The sequence below is a fragment of the Ranitomeya imitator genome, chromosome 6 (genome assembly GCF_032444005.1).
Source record: "Ranitomeya imitator isolate aRanImi1 chromosome 6, aRanImi1.pri, whole genome shotgun sequence".
Classification (NCBI taxonomy): Eukaryota; Metazoa; Chordata; class Amphibia; order Anura; family Dendrobatidae; genus Ranitomeya; species Ranitomeya imitator.
This window is the reverse complement of record NC_091287.1, coordinates 487,809,497-487,830,059: the sequence shown is the minus strand read 5'-3', so window position 1 is coordinate 487,830,059 and position 20,563 is coordinate 487,809,497.

Below are 20,563 nucleotides of genomic sequence, written 5' to 3'. Positions count from 1 at the left end.
CGTGAAAATAAAAAATATTTTTTTTTTCACAAAAAAGATATTGTAGCCCCCAAGTTTTTATTTTCACAAGGGTAACAAGAGAAATTGGACCCCAGAAGTTGTTGTCCAATTTATCCCGAGTACGCTGATGCCCCATATGTGGGGGTAACCCACTGTTTGGGCGCACGGCAGAGCTCAGAAGGGAGGGAGCACCATTTGACTTTTTGAGCGCAAAATTGGCTGTCGTGTTTGGAGACCCCCTGATGTACCTAAACAGTGGAAACCCCCCAATTCTAGCTCCAACCCTAACCCCAACACACCCCTAACCCTAATCCCAACCTGATCTATAATCCTAATCACTAACCCTAACCATAATCACAACCCTTACCCCAAAACAACCCTAATGTCAACCCTAACCATAACCCTAATCAAAACCCTAAATCCAACACACCCCTAATCCTAATCTCAACCCTAACCTCAAACCTAACCCTAATCCCAATACACCCCCAATCACAACCCTAACCCTTATCCCAAACCTAACCCTAATCCCAAGCGTAACCCTAATGCCAACCCTAACCCTAATACCAACCCTAATCCAAACCCTAACCCTAATCCCAGCTCTAACCCTAACTTTAGCCCCAACCCTAGCCCTAACTTTAGCCCCAACCCTAACCCTAGCCCTAAGGCTACTTTCACACTTGCGTCGTTTGGCATTCCGTCGCAATCCGTCGTTTTGGACAAGAAACGGATCCTGCAAATGTGCCCGCAGGATGCGTTTTTTGCCCATAGACTTGTATTGCCGACGGATCGTAACGGATGGCCACACGTCGCGTCCGTCGTGCACTGGATCAGTTGTGTTTTGGCGGAGCGTCGGCACAAAAAAACGTTCAATGAAACGTTTTTTTGTACGTCGCATCCGCCATTTCTGACCGCGCATGCGTGGCCGTAACTCGGCCCCCTCCTCCCCAGGACATAGATTGGGCAGCGGATGCGTTGAAAAACTACAGCTGCTGCCCACGTTGTGCACAATTTTCACAACGTGCGTCGGTATGTCGGGCCGACGCATTGCGACGGCCCCGTACCGACGTAAGTGTGAAAGAAGCCTAACCCTAAATTTAGCCCCAACCCTAACCCTAAATTTAGCCCCAACCCTAACCCTAAATTTAGCCCCAACCCTAGCCCTAACCCTAGCCCTAACCCTAGCCCTAACCCTAGCCCTACCCCTAGCCCTAGCCCTAGCCCTACCCCTAACCCTAACCCTAACCCTACCCCTAACCCTACCCCTAACCCTACCCCTAACCCTACCCCTAACCCTAACCCTACCCCTAACCCTACCCCTAACCCTAACCCTACCCCTAACCCTACCCCTAACCCTACCCCTACCCCTAACCCTACCCCTAACCCTACCCCTAACCCTAACCCTACCCCTAACCCTAACCCTACCCCTAACCCTACCCCTACCCCTAACCCTACCCCTACCCCTAACCCTAACCCTACCCCTAACCCTACCCCTAACCCTACCCCTAACTCTACCCCTACCCCTACCCCTAACCCTACCCCTAACCCTAATTTTAGCCCCAACTGCTGTTCTCCTGCCGGCCGGCAGATGGAGACAGATGGCGGGCGCACTGGGCATGCGTCCGCCATGTTCTTCTGCCGGCGGCCAGGAGGAGCAGCAAGAGGATCCAGGGACCTAGGTGAGTATGCTAGGGTCCCCGAATCCCCCTATTTCTCTGTCCTCTGATGTGCGATCACATCAGAGAACAGAGAATTACACTTTACTTTTTTTTTTTTTTTTGCGGTCGCCGGTAAACAGTTAATTACCGGCGATCGCAAAACAGGGGTCGGTAATACCGACCCCGATCATGCTCTTTGGGGTCTCGGCTACCCCCGGCAGCCGAGACCCCAAAGATTCTCCCGGTGCCGGGATGGCGGCGCCCACCGGGAGACACGAGGAGCATCGGGGGAGCTAGGTGAGTATTGGGGGGCCACCTGGGACCCCTTTTCTCTGTCCTCCGATGTGCGATCACATCGGAGGACAGAGAAATTAAAAAGAGATCGCTTTTTTTTTTTTTTTTTTTGCGATCGCCGGTAAACGGTTAATTACCGGCGATCGCAAATGCGGGGAGGGTTAAAACCCCCCGAATCATGTTCTCTGGGGTTTAGGCTACCCCCGGCAGCCGAGACCCCGGAGAAAATCGGCCTCTGGGGGGCGCTATGGACTTTTTCCACAGCGCCGTTAATTAACGGCGCTGTGGTTTAAGTACCCTTAGCGGCCGCCGTTAAAAGGCGTATCGGCGGTCGCTAAGGGGTTAAATGTAGTTTGTATTTCTTTTTTAAAATTAGTATTTATGCAATTAAAGCAGCTACCGCATGGTGTAAAACCGGCATTTGGGTGCACAGGCATATTTAGTCTTTTGCCCCCATAATTCGTGGCCAATCTAATGGTAGGGGCTATAATTTGGCCTAAAGACTGGGCTTTTTTGTATATAAATCTTGGGGTTTTTGGCAAATATTCCCCTACCGTTTTATCCCCTTGTAGAACTGCCCAATGTTTGGTTATAATTCTCCTAAATTGCCTATGCCCTGCATGGAACTGTGATATGAGAGGAAGTAGACCAATTTGCTCCCTGACGTTTTTTTCTGTAGTAGTCGTTTTTTCAGGGTCTACCAGCTCTTTTCTTGGTACATGTTCCATGTCATGTCTAGCTTGATCTATCACATCTTGCGGATATCCTTTCTCTAAAAACTGCTGTGACAAGAATTCCGCCTCTATACGTTAGTCCTCCTCTTTAGTACAGTTGCGTTTGATTCGTGTAAATTGGCTCTTGGGAATATTTGTGAGCCACACGGGGAGGTGGCAACTCGTAATGTGGATGTAACTATTTGCATCTACCTCTTTGCGGTAGCACTTCGTACATAGTTGGTTATCTTCTATGTAAATGCTCAGGTCCAAAAAATTTACCTTCATAGTACTTATGGTTGGGGTGAACTCCAAACCAAAGTCATTTACATTTAATCCGGATACAAACACTTCCAAGTCGTATTGTGATCCATCCCAGACAAATAGCACATCGTCGATAAATCGACGCCAAAGTACCAAATTTTCCTGAAGTTTTCCTGCTATAAAATTTTTGGACTCCTCCCACTTGGCTACATACAAGTTTGCGTAACCAGGGGCAATCCGCGTCCCCATAGCTGTTCCCCACTTTTGTAGAAAGAATTGTTCTTCATATAAAAAATAGTTATGTTTTAAAATGAATAGAATACACTCCTGAATGAATTCAACCTGTGTTGAAGTATATGTACCCAGTAATCGTAGATAGTGGCCTGCTACTTGACAGCCCTTATCCTGGTTAATAACTGTGTACAGGGACTTAATGTCAAGTGTACCCAGAATGTAACTAGGTTTCCACTTGACCTTTTCTAAAATTTGTAGTACATGCCCTGTATCCTTAAGGTATGCTGGTATCAAGGACATACACTTCTGCAAGTGGACGTCTACATACCTAGATAGATTCGCTGTTAGGCTATTGATACCGGAGATGATAGGTCTTCCGGGTGGGCATATAGAGTTTTTGTGCAATTTCGGAATATGATAGAACAATGCTATACTCGGGGTGCAGTTCATAACGAACTCAAACTCTTTTCTGTTTAAAATACCCATAGATTTCCCCTTGGAATTTGTGTTCAAATTAATGAAAACAAAGAGTGTACAAATGTGTCATCACTTGGTTCCCACACCTGGTGACTTTTGGCATCACAAGGTTTCTTCACCTGGGGAACTTCTTCCTCTGGTTCCAAGTGGTCTGTTTCCTTTTCTCCAGAATAGAGGAATTTCAGTCCCATGGGCAGAGTATAGTATTGCATTAAAGGAAATGAGATTGAGCTGCAATACCAGATGCAGTCAATAGAAAAAAATTGCACTGTTTCTGTAAAACTTTATATTATCAGACAAGCTCATTAAAGGGGTTACAAAAAAAAATATTGGGCCTGGACACTTTTAGTATTAATTTAATGTGCAGATACACAAATACACTATGTGGCCAATAATTAAACATATACTGTACTTACACGAGGCGCCAGCACACTGCGACTAATGAATACCTGCATACCCTTACTGTACACGTTAAATGTAAGGTACTTTGCATTTTTTGATCAAATAGTACAAAAGCCATCCAACCAAGATGCATCTAAGCATGGATGGTCCCAAAGAATAAAAAAAACTAAGTTCCTTACGTTTTAATTTAATACTAAAGGTGTGCAGGCCCTATTTTTCCACTTTTGTGGTACATATTGATGTGGGGATGTGGCCACCTCCAGGGCCCAGCACCCTTGTGCCCTTGCACCCATACACACCTCTTTCCTACACAAGGTTTTGCTTGCGAGCTGCGCCTGGTTCCTTTTCATTCTTCAGTCTGATGAAGCCTGGCCTGGTACGTAGAGGTAAAACAATAGTGTTTAGGACCCATTCATATTTAGGTACACCTTGACGTGGTTGGATGGCGTTTGTGCTCTTTGATCAGAAAGTAAGTACCTTATGTTTTTAGCGTCTACAGAAATATTGGAGTTCAATATGGTGTGCTGGGCGGATTCTTTGGTGTCAGTGCAGCACGCGGCAGTCATATGACTGCTAGTATGTGATATGCATAATGCCAGCCACGTTCCGACTAGATGGGTGTATTGAGTGAGGCCAGAAATAGGCTAGTTGGAATGTGGCCAAGAGTATGCATATCGCAGAGAATCCTAAAAATGTGAGAATTCACAAGTCTGCAGTCAAATAGAGAGAGTGCAGACTTGTAGCTTTAGACTTTAGGCCGGACAACCTCGTTAAAAGGAATCTGTCAGCGGGTTTTTGCTATGCAATCTGAAGACAGTATGTGGGTTAAAACACAGATTTCATTGATGCCTCTCTTATCAAGCTCTGAGGTTTTTTTGGCTTAGGGTACTTTCACACTGACGTTTTTTTTAATACGTGGCAATGCGTCGTTTAGGGGAAAAAAACGCATCCTGCAAAGTTGTTTGCAGGATGCGTTTTTGCCCCATAGAGTAACATTACCGACGCACTGCGACATATTAACACACGTTGCAACCGTCGTGCGACGGTTGCGCCGTGTTGTGGCGGACCGCCGGGAGCAAAAAACATTAAATGTAACGTGTTTTGCTCCAGACGGACCGCTTTTTCCGACCGCGCATGCGTGGCCGGAACTCCGCCCCCACCTCCCCGCACCTCACAATGGGGCAGCGGATGCACCGGAGAATGCATCCGCTGCACCCGTTGTGCGGCGCTAACAACGCTAGCATCGGAATCTCGGCCCGACGCAATGCGACGGGCCAAATTCCGACGCTAGTGTGAAAGTAGCCTTACAATGATTGTTTTAGCACCAGGAGCTTATCATTGCTGTGACTATCTGGTCTGTGAACCTTAGTTCAACACACCCCCTCCTGTGATAGGCACCACACTGTCTATGGACATTGTATATACAGAATCTGGTGTGGGCAGGGTTCGCTTTCTCAGCTTTGCTTCAGGCTAAATCAAAAAGCGTATCAGAACGGCAGCACCCAGTACCTAAATGATACACTGTTGGATTCAGCTTCTCTTTGCCTACATCAGGCTGATCTCAGATGAGGTAGCAAAAACCTGCTGATATATTGCCTTTAAGTAAATTACTAAACGCTTCCAGGAGCTATTATCTAAATCTCAGGATGAAAAATCTGCATAATAATAATAATAATAATAATAATAATAATGTATATATAACATGTAATGCACAATGCACCATTATAGAGTATGTGTAAAACTCATCCAGTGGTCAATGATATAATATAGGAAAAAACTAAAACATCCTTAACCCCTTCAGCACCGAGCCTGTTTTCACCTTCCTGGTTAGGCCAAATTTTACATTTCGGACGGTTGTCACTTTATGTGGTAATAGCTCTGGAACGCTTCAACATATCCCAGTGATTCTGAGATTGTTTGTTCGTGACACATTGTACTTCATGTTAGGCTGGTTTCACATTTGCGTTTTTTGGCGCTGCGTTTTAGCACAAAAAAAGCATGCGTTTTTTCCCTATATTTAACATTAAAAACGCATGCGTTTTGCCGCATTTGACGATGCATGCGTCGTTTCTATGCTTGCGTTTTATTGCGGAAATGCAACATGTAGTAATTTCTAGAGGCTTTTTTTGCGGCAAAAAAACGAATGCTTTTTTTTGCTGCAAAAAAACATATTGCTGTCTATGTAAACGCATGCGTTTTTAAGCACATGCGTTTGGTTGCGTTTTTAAATGCATGCGTTTCCATAGAAAAAAACAAGTCTACACACTGATAAGACACTCCCCACCATTAAGGTGATAAAGGGATCCTAACCCTAAACCTAACCCCCCACCATCAAGGTGATAAAGGGATCCTAACCCTAACCCCCCACCATCAAGGTGATAAAGGGATCCTAACCCTAACCCTAACCCTAGGGATCCAAACCCTAACCCTAACCCTAGGGATCCAAACCATAACCCTAACCCTAGGGATCAAAACCCTAACCTAACCCTAATCCTAGGGATCCAAACCCTAACCCTAAACCTAATCCTAGGGATCCAAACCCTAACCCTAACCCTAACCCTAGGGATCCAAACCCTAACACTAGCTATTTCTATTTATAGTGGGTTTTCTAGTTGATTTTGATGATTGGCAGCTGTCACACACTTCTCATCATGCGTTTCAAAAACGCAAACGCAGGAAAAAACGCATGTAAACGCGTCAAAACGCCGCTTTTTTTAACCGCATACGAAAACGCATGCGTCTAAAAAATGCAGCGTTTGCACGCGTTTACATGCGTTTTTTTCACCACCTGCATTTGCATTTTAAACGCTGCGTTTTTAAACGCAAATGTGAAACTAGCCTTAGTGGTAAATTTTGGTCGATATGATTTGCGTTTATTTATGAAAATATCAAAAATTTTACAACAAATTTGAATGTTTTGCAATTTTCAAACTTTGAATTTTTGTATAAATCAGGTTTATTGAATAAAGCAAAAAAAAAGGTAAAAGGCACAATCAAGTAAATCAGCAGAATACTAGACAGTGTTTGGCCGGTTTCACACGTCAGTGGCTCCGGTACGTGAGGTGACAGTTTCCTCACGTACCGGAGACACTGACTCACGTAGACACATTGAAATCACGGAGACATGTCAGTGTTCGTGGGAGCGCACAGATTACACGGACCCATTAAAGTCAATGGGTCCGTGTAAAACACGTACTAAACAGCGTCCGTGTGCAGTCCATGTGCCATGCAGGAGACAGCGCTACAGTAAGCCATGACCTCCCATAGAGGTGGAGCCGCATATTTATTACTGTAATGGGCGGCCCCACGTGACCGCATACAGGAGAAGCTTTGGCGAGGACAGGACGCTGCGAGGGAGCCGGGTGAGTATTTTATTAACAGCGGGCGGGCGCACAGGGGGCGGGAGGGGGGTGGGGACAGGGATCTTTATTTTAAACACGAGGAAAAAAAAAAAGGATTATTCATATCTTCTCTCCAGCGAACGCTGCTGGAAAGAAGATATGAATGGCGGCTTCAGCACCAGATGCAGGGGACAGCGCTTATCTCTAGCGCTGTCTCCTGCACAGATAATTCCGGTACCGGAATTATCTGGACGTGTAAGACTGCCCTTTACAAGTTAATCAAGTGATACGTTTTAACATCACCATAAATCTTGTAGTTTAATATTCTGATAGATAATATTGCTGGTTATACTATTATTATAAAGTATTAATGATAAAGAGCAATAGGAATAGTTGATAACCCTTACTAAATCTCTTTATGATTATTCGAGAATCACAATGTAAATTCAAATTATATAAGGGGAAGACAAACAAGGAAAGTAAGATAAAGTAGAGAAAGGGGGATAGAGAGAGGAGGAAAGGAATGGGTGGGGGTATGGGATAAGCTTGAAAGAAGTGTGACTGTCATATCAATCCAGCAGCCAGGGTGCGGACTGAAAAGTGATTCAGAAATAATCGAGAGCGAGCTATATAATAATTTCAAGTTCCAGAAATCCAGAGGTCCAGTTCAGGAGTTTCCCTAAAAGCAATCCAGGGGGCCCATGTATTGTAAGTTTTATCTGCATTGCCTGGAGACTGATTTATCAACTGCTCCATTCTATAAATATCATTAAGTTCTGTCACAAACTCCGCACGTGAAGGAAATTTTTCTTGTTTCCAAAATCGTGGAATTAAGTTCCTAACTGCAGTAAGGAAGTGTCTGAGGATGCCCCTCTTAAACCTCGAAATTGACAACTCACATAGGGACAATAACGCTAGGCTTGCTGAAGGCTGGAACCGTGTGATCAAACTTTGAATTTTTATTAAACCAAATAGATTCACCACACAAAATAGATAATAAATAACATTTACCACATGTCTATCTTACATCAGCATAATTTTTGAAACATAAGAAAGTTTTTTGTTAGTAAGAATTAAAAGTTAATCAGCAATTTTTAATTTTTCCAACAAAGTTTACAAAACTAATTTTTTTAGTGACCATATTACGTTTAAAATGACTTTGAGGAGCCGATATAGGGGCCAATATGACAGTCAATACCCAAAAGTGACAATTTTAAAAATGGCACAGCTCAAAGTGTTCAAAACCATATTCAAGATGTTTATTGGCTCTGTCTTTAGGTGTGTCACAGGAATTAAAGCAATGTGGAAGAAAAAAATAAAAATTTTACTTTTTCCCACAAAAATGTTTTTGCTCCAAAGTTTTAAATTTCATAAGGGTAACAGGAGAAAATGGACCATAAAATTTGTTGTGCAATTTCTTCTGAGTACACGGGCACCCGATATTTGGTGGAAAACTATTATTTAGGCTCATGTCAGGGCTCAGAAGGAGCACCGTTTAACTTGTTGAGTGCAAAAATCACTGAAATAAATAGCAGACACCATGTTGCGTTTGTAGAGCAACTGATGTGCCTAACGAGTAGAAACCCCCAACATGTGACCCCGTTTTGGCAACTGCTCCCCTCAATGAATTTATTTAGAGGTGTGGTGAGAACCTGGAGCCCAAAAGTGCTTCACCAAATTTTATAATGTTGAGCCGTGAAAATGCAAAAATGTTTCTTTAGCACCAAATTTTTATTTTCACAAGCATAACAGGAGAAAATGGACTTTACATTTTGTTGTGCAATTGCTTCTGAGTACACTGATACCCTAAATGTGGAAAATGACTGTTTGGGCACCCGGCATGGCTAGGAAAGAAAAGAGCGCCATTTAAATTCTGGAGCGCAATCTTGGCTGAAATAGATAGTGGATTTGAAGAGCCCTTGACATGCCAAAACAGCAGAAACCCCTATATGTGATGCTATTTCCACCTACAGTCAGCTCTGATGGCATTGTTGTCAGAATGGAGGAGGGGATTTGGATTTGAGACAAAGATTTAACTGGATTCCTTTTGGGGGCTATGAGCCCTGCACTTTTCCAATGCCTTTGTGCTACCAGTAACATGGAAGCCCCCTATATTTCTATTGACAAATGATAGAACTGAGTGGGGACTTGCTTTTTTTGTGGATTGATTTTGATTGATAGGCAGCAGAGTTACTCTGGGCTCCATCTGGCCTCAGTTCAGTGGTGTCCTTCATTTCAGAGGTGCATAAAACTGTGGCCAACGGCAATTTATGCACGCTTAAAAGATGTACACTGCTGGATCATAGGCGGCCAGATGGCGTCCACAGGACCTCCATCTGCCTCACTATAGGGAATCTTCCGCTGGGGGTTCTGAATCACTTGTTTCAGAGATTTACACGGAAACCCCGGTGTAAGTGCTCAGGATAAATGTAAGCCGAGTCTTACTGCGATCTTTGGGAGGCAGAATGAACAAATCAATAGTAGGTGAAGAATTATTTTTATTTATTCTTTACGTTGTTTCTTGTATGGTATATGTGGTTAGATGACTTTATTCTTCGGATCCGTTCAATTACAGTGACACCAGATTTTTATAGATTTTTTTGTTTGGCTGCTGTCACACACTAAAAAGCACTTTTTTTTTACAAAGCAAAGTTTTTGCATCGTCATGTCTTGAGAGCTATAATTTTTCTAGATTTTCTCTATTTCTTCAGTCACGTGAGGGCTTTTTCTTTGTAACGAGTTGACGTTTTTATTGGTACAATTTTTGGGCACATAACATATTTTGATCACTTTCTATTCTGATTTTTGGGAGGCAGAATGAAAAAAACCCCAACAATTCAGGAATCTTTTTTTAACCCCTTTCTGTCATTGGACATACTATTCCGTCCATGTGGGGTGGGCCTAAATTCCCAAGGACGGAATAGTACGTCCAGGGCGATCGGGCATGCTCACGGGAGCCTATCGCAGCTGACATCCGGCACTATGTGCCAGGAGCGGTCACGGACCGCCCCCGGCACATTAACCCCGGCACACCGCGATCAAACATGATTGCGGTGTGCCGGCGGTATAGGGAAGCATCGCGAAGGGATCCCTGTAGCAGGCCCGGATCCAAGATGACCGCGGCATCCGGGTCCTGCATGGAAGGGAGGTGGCTTACCAAGTGCCTGCCCAGAGCCTGCAGTGCTCTCAGACAGATCGGTGATCTGACAGAGTGCTGTGCAAACTGTCAGATCAGCGATCTGTGATGTCCCCCCTGGGACAAAGTAAGAAAGTAAAAAAAAAACTTCCACATGTGTAAAAAAAAAACAAAAAAAAATCCTAAATAAAGAAAAAAAATATTATTCCCATAAATACATTTCTTTATCTAAATAAAAAACAAACAAACAATAAAAGTACACATATTTAGTATTGCCGCATCCGTAACGACCCAATCTATAAAACTGTCCCACTAGTTAACCCCTTCAGTAAACACAGTATGAAAAAAAAAAAAACGAGGCAAAAAACAATGCTTTATTATCATACCGCCAAACAAAAAGTGGAATAACACGCGATTAAAAAGACAGATATAAATAATTATGATACCGCTGAAAGCGTCATCTTGTCCCGCAACAAATGAGCCACCATACAGCATCATCAGCAAAAAAATAAAAAAGTTATAGTCCAATAAAGCGATGCAAAAATAATTATTTTTTCTATAAAATAGTTTTTATCGTATAAAAGCGCCAAAACATAAAAAAATGATATAAATGAGGTATTGCTGTAATCGTACTGACCCGAAGAATAAAACTGCTTTATCAATTTTACCAAACATGGAATGGTATAAACGCCTCCCCCAAAAGAAATTCATGAATAGCTGGTTTTTGGTCATTCTGCCTCACAAAAATCGGAATAAAAAGCGATCAAAAAATGTCACGTGCCCGAAAATGTTACCAATAAAAACGTCAACTCGTCCCACAAAAAACAAGACCTCACATGACTCTGTGGACTCAAATATGGAAAAATTATAGCTCTCAAAATGTGGTAAGGCAAAAAATATTTTTTGCAATAAAAAGCGTCTTTCAGTGTGTGACGGCTGCCAATCATAAAAATCCGCTAAAAAACCCGCTATAAAAGTAAATCAAACCCCCCTTCATCACCCCCTTAGTTAGGGAAAAATTAAAAAAATGTATTTATTTCCATTTTCCCATTAGGGTTAGGGTTAGGGTTAGGGCTAGGGTTAGGGTTAGGGCTAGGGTTAGGGTTAGGGCTAGGGTTAGGGCTAGGGATAGGGCTAGGGCTAGGGTTAGGATTGGGGCTAGGGTTAAGGCTACAGTTAGGGTTGGGGCTAAAGTTAGGGTTAGGGTTTGGATTACATTTACGGTTGGGAATAGGGTTGGGATTAGGGTTAGGGGTCTGTTTGGATTAGGGTTTCAGTTATAATTGGGGGGATTCCACTGTTTAGGCACATCAGGGGCTCTCCAAACGCGACATGGCGTCCGATCTCAATTCCAGCCAATTCTGCGTTGAAAAAGTAAAACAGTGCTCCTTCCCTTCCGAGCTCTCTCGTGTGCCCAAACAGGAGTTTACCCCAACATATGGGGTATCAGCATACTCAGGACAAATTGGACAACAACTTTTGAGGTCCAATTTCTCCTGTTACCCTTGGGAAAATACAAAACTGGGGGCTAAAAAATAATTTTTGTGGGAAAAAAATTTTTTTTTAATTTTCACGGCTCTGCATTATAAACTGTAGTGAAACACTTGGGGGCTCAAAGTTATCACAACACATCTAGATAAGTTTCTTGGGGGGTCTAGTTTCCAATATGAGGTCACTTGTGGGGGGTTTCTACTGTTTAGGTAGAGTAAGAGCTCTGCAAAAGCAATGTGACGCCTGCAGACCATTCCATCTAAGTCTGCATTCCAAATGGCGCTCCTTCCCTTCCGAGCCCTCCCATGCGCCCAAACGGTGGTTCCCTCCACATATGGGGTATCAACGCACTCAGGACAAATTGGACAACAACTTTTGGGGTCCAATGTGTCCTGTTACCCTTGGGAAAATACAAAACTGGGGGCTAAAAATTAATTTTGGGGGGAAATTATTTTATTTTTATTTTCACGGCTCTGCGTTATAAACTGTAGTGAAACACTTGGGGGCTCAAAGTTCTCACAACACATCTAGATAAGTTCCTTGGGGGGTCTAGTTTCCAATATGGGGTCACTTGTGGGGGGTTTCTACTGTTTAGGTACATTAGGGGCTCTGCAAACACAATGTGGCACCTGCAGACCATTCCGTCTAAGTCTGCATTCCAAATGGCGCTCCTTCCCTTCCGAGCCCTCCCATGCGCCCAAATGGTGATTCCCCCCATATATGGGGTATCAGCGCACTCAGGACAAATTGGACAACAACTTTTGGGGTCCAATTTCTCCTGTTACCCTTGGGAAAATACAAAACTGGGGACTAAAAAATAATTTTTTTGGGAAATTTTTGTATTTTTATTTTTACGTCTCTGCGTTATAAACTGTAGTGAAACACTTGGGGGCTCAAAGTTCTCACAACACATCTAGATAAGTTCCGTGGGGGGTCTAGTTTCCAATATGGGGTCACTTGTGGGGGGTTTCAACTGTTTAGGTACATTAGGGGCTCTGCAAACGCAATGTGACGCCTGCAGACCATTCCATCTAAGTCTGCATTCCAAATGGCGCTCCTTCCCTTCCGAGCCCTCCCATGCCCCCAAACGGTGGTTCCCCCCACATATGGGGTATCAGCGCACTCAGGACAAATTGGACAACAACTTTTGGGGTCCAATTTCTCCTGTTACCCTCGGAAAAATACAAAACTGGGGGCTAAAAAATAATTTTTGTGGGAAAAAATTTTTGTTTTATTTTTACGGCTCTGCATTATAAACTTCTGTGAAGCCCTTGGTGGGTCAAAGTGCTCACCACACATCTAGATAAGTTCCTTAGGGGGTCTACTTTCCAAAATGGTGTCACTTGTGGGGGGTTTCAATGTTTAGGCACATCAGTGGCTCTCCAAACGCAACATGGCGTCCCATCTCAATTCCTGTCAATTTTGCATTGAAAGTCAAATGGCACTCCTTCCCTTCCGAGCTCTCCCATGCGCCCAAACAGTGGTTTACTCCCACATATGGGGTATCAGCGTACTCAGGACAAATTGTACAACAACTTTTATGGTCCAATTTCTTCTCTTACCCTTGGAAAAATAAAAAATTGGGGGCGAAAAGATAATTTTTGTGAAAAATATGATTTTTTATTATAACAGTTCTGCATTATAAACTTCTGTGAAGCACTTGGTTGGTCAAAGTGCTCACCACACCTCTAGATAAGTTCCTTAGGTGGTCTACTTTCCAAAATGGTGTCATTTGTGGGGGGTTTCAATGTTTAGGCACATCAGTGGCTCTCCAAACGCAACATGGCGTCCCATCTCAATTCCAGTTAATTTTGCATTGAAAAGTCAAATGGCGCTCCTTCGCATCCGAGCTCTGTCATGCGCCCAAACAGTGGTTTACCTCCACATATGGGATATCGGCGTACTCAGGACAAATTGTTCAACAATTGGGGTCCATTTTCTCCTGTTATCCTTGGTAAAATAAAACAAATTGGAGCTGAAGTAAAATTTTTGTGAAAAAAAGTTAAATGTTAATTTTTATTTAAACATTCCAAAAATTCCTGTGAAACACCTGAAGGGTTAATAAACTTCTTGAATGTGGTTTTGAGCACCTTGAGGGGTGCAGTTTTTAGAATGGTGTCACACTTGGGTATTTTCTATCACATAGACCCCTCAAAATGACTTCAAATGAGATGTGGTCCCTAAAATAAAATGGTGTTGGAAAAATGAGAAATTGCTGGTCAACTTTTAACCCTTATAACTCCCTAACAAAAAAATGTTGGTTCCAAAATTGTGCTGATGTAAAGTAGACATGTGGGAAATGTTACTTATTGAGTATTTTGTGTGACATGTGTCTGTGATTTAATTGCATAAAAATTCAAAGTTGGAAAATTGCAAAATTTTCAAAATTTTCGCCAAATTTCCATTTTTTTCACAAATAAACGCAGGTAATATCAAAGAAATTTTACCACTATCATGAAGTACAATATGTCTTGAGAAAACAATGTCAGAATCACCAGTATCGGTTGAAGCGTTCCAAAGTTATAACCTCATAACATGACAGTGGTCAGAATTGTAAAAATTGGCCCGGTCCATAACGTGCAAACCACCCTTGGGGGTGAAGGGGTTAATGTCAATCACCGTGTGGTTAAAGTGATAAGGCAGCTTTATTCATAGGCTGTGTGAACACGTTGCAGATTTTTTGCGAAAGAAATGCATACATTATGCATCCCATCATTTAGAATGCATTCTGCAATTTTTGTCCACATGATGCGTTTTTTTCCACAGCATGTTCATTAATTTTGTGCATTTTTTGCGGATTTCCCACTGTATTATTGCATTGGGAACCTCCAGAAAAATCCGCAAAGAACCGCACCAAAAACGCGGTAAAAACACGGGAAAAAGGCATGCGGATTTCTTGCAGAAAATGTTCTGTTTTGCTCAGGAAATTTCTGCAAGAAATCCTGAACGTGTGCACATAGCCATAGGGTCAGAACGATTAAATGATTACGATACCACATCTATATAATTTTTATGTTTTGCCGCTTTTACAGAATTACTTATTTTTTTTAAATAATTGTTTTAGCATCGCTATATTCTGAAAGTTATACGTTTTTTATTTCTTCACTGATGGAGCTGTATGGCGGCTTGCTTTTTGTGGGACAAGATTACATTTTCAGTAAGACCAATTTTATTTACATTTGTCTTTTTAATCTCGTTTTATTCCACTTTTTGTTTGTCAGTTTGATGAAAAACCATAGTTTCTTGCCATGTTTTTTAAATTTTTTATTACAGTGCTGACTGAAAGGGGTTAATTAGTGTGAGTTTAATAGCTCGGGTTGTTCCGGACTCGGCGATACCAAATAAGAGTACTTTTTTTGCTTATTTTTGTTTTTACATAAATATTCGTTTTTATTGGTATAATATCTTTTTTCATTTTTTTTGTTCTTTGGTTGGTTAGTTTTTGAATATTTTTTAAAACTTTTTTTACTCTGATCGCTGGTATAATGCATTACACCAGCACTGCAATGCAATGCTGCAATTGATCACAGCATTTAAGGTGTACAATGGCCTGGGGATGTGCGTGCACCACTCATAGTAACATAGTAGCATAGTAACATAGTTAGTAAGGCCGAAAAAAGACATTTGTCCATCCAGTTCAGCCTATATTTCATCATAATAAATTCCCAGATCTACGTCCTTCTACAGAACCTAATAATTGTAAGAGATTGCCAGATCCATGCTATCACTTAAGCTGAGCTCCTGGCGTTGACCGTCCATGCACCGCTGCAGTGCCAAAATCGCCAGGACGCACCGTTACATCAATTTGCAGAAACACACTGCAAAATAAGACTCACTGGTGCGACCAATGTTGGGAAGAGTTTAAGAGTGCTTTTACACATCTGTGAAACATGGACCGGTCTCACATCAGAAGACTCGGCTTGAACTGTGAGCTTCATAGGCTCATATCAAGCAGATACAGTGCCTTGAAAAAGCATTCATACACTGTGAACTTTTTCACATTACACCAACAAATTACATTTTTTTATTTTGAGTTTATGTAATATACTAACCCAAAGTAGCAAGTAAAGTGACGTGTACAGGAAACTCTACATGGTTTTCTAATTAGTTAAAAAATATAATTATCTGAACATTGTGATGTGCATTTCTATTCAGCCCCCCTCCCCAAGTCAATACTTTGTAGGACCACCTTTCGCAGCAATTACTGCTGCAAGTGTTTTGGGGGTATATCTCTACCAGCTTTGCACATCTAGAGACCAACATTTTTGCCCACTCTTCTTTGCACACTCACTCTCTCAGTGAGATTGGATGGAGACGTTGGTGAACAACAATTTTCATGTCTTTCCACAGATTCTCATTGGGATTTTGGTCTGGACTGTGACTGGACCATTCATACACATGAAAAGAGTTTGTATGTTCTCTCCGTGTTTGCGTGGGTTTCCTCCAGGCACTCTGGTTTTCTCCCACATTCCAAAGACATACTGATAGGGATTCTAGATTGTGAGCCCCATCGGGGACAGTGATGATAATGTGTGCAAAACTGTAAAGCGTTGCGGAGTATGTTAGCGCTATATAAAAATAAAGATTATTATTATTATTATATAATTTGCTTCAAACTATCAATGGTATCTCTGTCAGGATGTTTAACCCCTTAGCGACCGCCGATACGCCTTTTAACGGCGGCCGCTAAGGGTACTTAAACCACAGCGCCGTTAATTAACGGCGCTGTGGAAAAAGTGAATAGCGCCCCCCAGAGTCGGATTTTCTCCGGGGTCTCGGTTGCCGAGGGTAGCCGAGACCCCAGAGAACATGATTCGGGGTTTTTTTTACCCACCCCGCATTTGCGATCGCCGGTAATTAACCGTTTACCGGCGATTGCAAAAAATCTTTTTAATTTCTCTGTCCTCCGATGTGATCGCACATCGGAGGACAGAGAAAAGGGGTCCCAGGTGGCCCCGCAATACTTACCTCTCTCCCCCGATGCTCCTCATGTCTCCCGGTGGGCGCCGCCATCTTCAAAATGGCGGGCGCATGCGCAGTGCACCCGCCGGCCGGCCCCGCGAGAATCTTTGGGGTCTCGGCTGCCGGGGCATGATCGGGGTCGGTTTTTAACTGTTTACCGGCGACCGCAAAAAAAAAAAAAGTAAAGTGTAATTCTCTGTCCTCTGATGTGATCGCACATCAGAGGACAGAGAAATAGGGGGATTCGGGGACCCTAGCATACTCACCTGTGTCCCTGGATCCTCTTGCTGCTCCTCCTGGCTGCCAGCAGAAGAGAATGGCGGGCGCATGCGCAGTGCGCCCGCCATCTGTCTCCATCTGCCGGCCGGCAGGAGAACAGCAGTTGGGGCTAAAATTAGGGTTAGGGGTAGGGTTAGGGGTAGGGTTAGGGTTAGGGGTAGGGTTAGGGGTAGGGTTAGGGTTAGGGGTAGGGTTAGGGGTAGGGTTAGGGGTAGGGTTAGGGTTAGGGGTAGGGTTAGGGGTAGGGGTAGGGGTAGTGTTAGGGGTAGGGCTAGGGTTAGGGCTAGGGTTAGGGCTAGGGTTAGGGTTAGGGTTAGGGCTTGGGTTGGGGCTAAATTTAGGGTTAGGGTTGGGGCTAAATTTAGGGTTAGGGTTGGGGCTAAATTTAGGGTTAGGCTTTTTTCACACTTACGTCGGTACGGGGCCGTCGCAATGCGTCGGCCCGACATACCGACGCACGTTGTGAAAATTGTGCACAACGTGGGCAGCAGCTGTAGTTTTTCAACGCATCCGCTGCCCAATCTATGTCCTGGGGAGGAGGGGGCGGAGTTACGGCCACGCATGCGCGGTCAGAAATGGCGGATGCGACGTACAAAAAAACGTTTCATTGAACTTTTTTTGTGCCTACGGTCCGCCAAAACACAACTGATCCAGTGCACGACGGACGCGACGTGTGGCCATCCGTCACGATCCGTCGGCAATGCAAGTCTATGGGCAAAAAACGCATCCTGCGGGCACATTTGCAGGATCCGTTTCTTGTCCAAAACGACGGATTGCGACGGAATGCCAATTGACGCAAGTGTGAAAGTAGCCTTAGGGCTAGGGTTAGGGTTGGGGCTAAAGTTAGGGCTAGGGTTGGGGCTAAAGTTAGGGTTAGAGTTGGGATTAGGGTTAGGGTTTGGATTAGGGTTGGTATTAGGGTTAGGGTTGGCATTAGGGTTACGCTTGGGATTAGGGTTAGGTTTGGGATTAGGGTTAAGGTTAGGGTTGTGATTAGGGGTGTATTGGGATTAGAGTTAGGTTTGAGGTTAGGGTTGAGATTAGGATTAGGGGTGTGTTGGATTTAGGGTTTTGATTAGGGTTATGGTTAGGGTTGACATTAGGGTTGTTTTGGGGTAAGGGTTGTGATTATGGTTAGGGTTAGTGATTAGGATTATGGATCGGGTTGGGATTAGGGTTAGGGGTGTGTTGGGGTTAGGGTTGGAGCTAGAATTGGGGGGTTTCCACTGTTTAGGTACATCAGGGGGTCTCCAAACACGACAGCCAATTTTGCGCTCAAAAAGTCAAATGGTGCTCCCTCCCTTCTGAGCTCTGCCGTGCGCCCAAACAGTGGGTTACCCCCACATATGGGGCATCAGCGTACTCGGGATAAATTGGACAACAATTTCTGGGGTCCAATTTCTCTTGTTACCCTTGTGAAAATAAAAACTTGGGGGCTACAAAATCTTTTTTGTGGAAAAATATATATATATATTTTTTTTATGACTCTGCATTCTAAACTTCTGTGAAGCACTTGGGCATTCAAAGTTCTCACCACACATCTATATAAGTTCCTTGGGGGGTCTAGTTTCCAAAATGGGGTCACTTGTGGGGGGTTACTACTGTTTAGGTACATCAGGGGCTCTGCAAACGCAACATAACGCCCACAGACCATTCTATCTAAGTCTGCATTCCAAAATGGCGCTCCTTCCCTTCCGAGCTCTGCCGTGCGCCCAAACAGTGGTTTACCCCCACATATGGGGCATCAGCATACTCAGGATAAATTGGACAACAACTTTACTGGTCCAATTTCTCCTGTTACCCTTGTGAAAATATAAACTTGGGGGCTACAATATCTTTTTTGTGAAAAAAAAAATATTTTTTATTTTCACGACTCTGCATTCTAAACTTCTGTGAAGCACTTGGGCATTCAAAGTTCTCACCACACATCTAGATAAGTTCCTTGGGGGGTCTAGTTTCCAAAATGGGGTCACTTGTGGGGGGTTACTACAGTTTAGGTACATCAGGGGCTCTGCAATCGCAACATAATGCCCACAGACCATTCTATCAAAGTCTGCATTCCAAAAAGGTGCTCCTTCCCTTCCGAGCTCTGCCGTGCGCCCAAACAGTGGTTTACCCCCACATATGGCACATCAGCGTACTTGGGATAAATTGGACAACAACTATTGCAGTCCAATTTCTCCTGTTACCCTTGTGAAAATAAAAACTTGGGGGCTACAATATCTTTTTTGTGGAAAAAAAAATATTTTTTATTTTCACAACTCTGCATTCTAAACGTCTGTGAAGCACTTGGGCATTCAAAGTTCTCACCACACATCTACATAAGTTCCTTGGGGGGTCTAGTTTCCAAAATGGGGTCACTTGTGGGGGGTTACTACAGTTTAGGTACATCAGGGGCTCTGAATTCGCAACATAATGCCCACAGACCATTCTATCAAAGTCTGCATTCCAAAACGGCGCTCCTTCCTTCCGAGCTCTGCCGTGCGCCCAAACAGTGGTCTACCCCCACATATGGGGTACCAGCATACTCAGGACAAATTGGACAACAACTTTTGGGGTCCAATTTCTCTTGTTACCCTTGTGAAAATAAAAACTTGGGGGCTACAATATCTTTTTTGTGGAAAAAAAAATATTTTTTATTTTCACAACTCTGCATTCTAAACGTCTGTGAAGCACTTGGGCATTCAAAGTTCTCACCACACATCTACATAAGTTCCTTGGGGGGTCTAGTTTCCAAAATGGGGTCACTTGTGGAGGGTTTCTACTGGTTAGGTACATCAGGGGCTCTGCAAACGCAACATAATACCCGCAGACCATTCTATCAAAGTCTGCATTCCAAAACGGCGCTCCTTCCTTCCGAGCTCTGCCGTGCGCCCAAAGAGTGGTTTACCCCCACATATGGGGTACCAGCATACTCAGGACAAATTGGACAACAACGTTTGGGGTCCAATTTCTCTTGTTACCCTTGTGAAAATAAAAACTTGGGGGCTAAAAAATCTTTTTTGTGGAAAAAAAAATATTTTTTATTTTCACGACTCTGCATTATAAACTTCTGTGAAGCACTTGGGCATTCAAGGTTCTCACCACACATCTAGATAAGTTCCATGGGGGGTCTAGTTTACAAAATGGGGTCACTTGTGGGGGATTTCTACTGTTTAGGCACATCAGGGGCTCTCCAAACGCGACATGGCGTCCGATCTCAATTCCAGCCAATTCTACATTGAAAAAGTAAAACGGCACTCTTTCTCTTCCAAGCTCTGCGGTGCGCCCAAACAGTGGTTTACCTCCACATATTGGGTATCGACGTACTCAGGA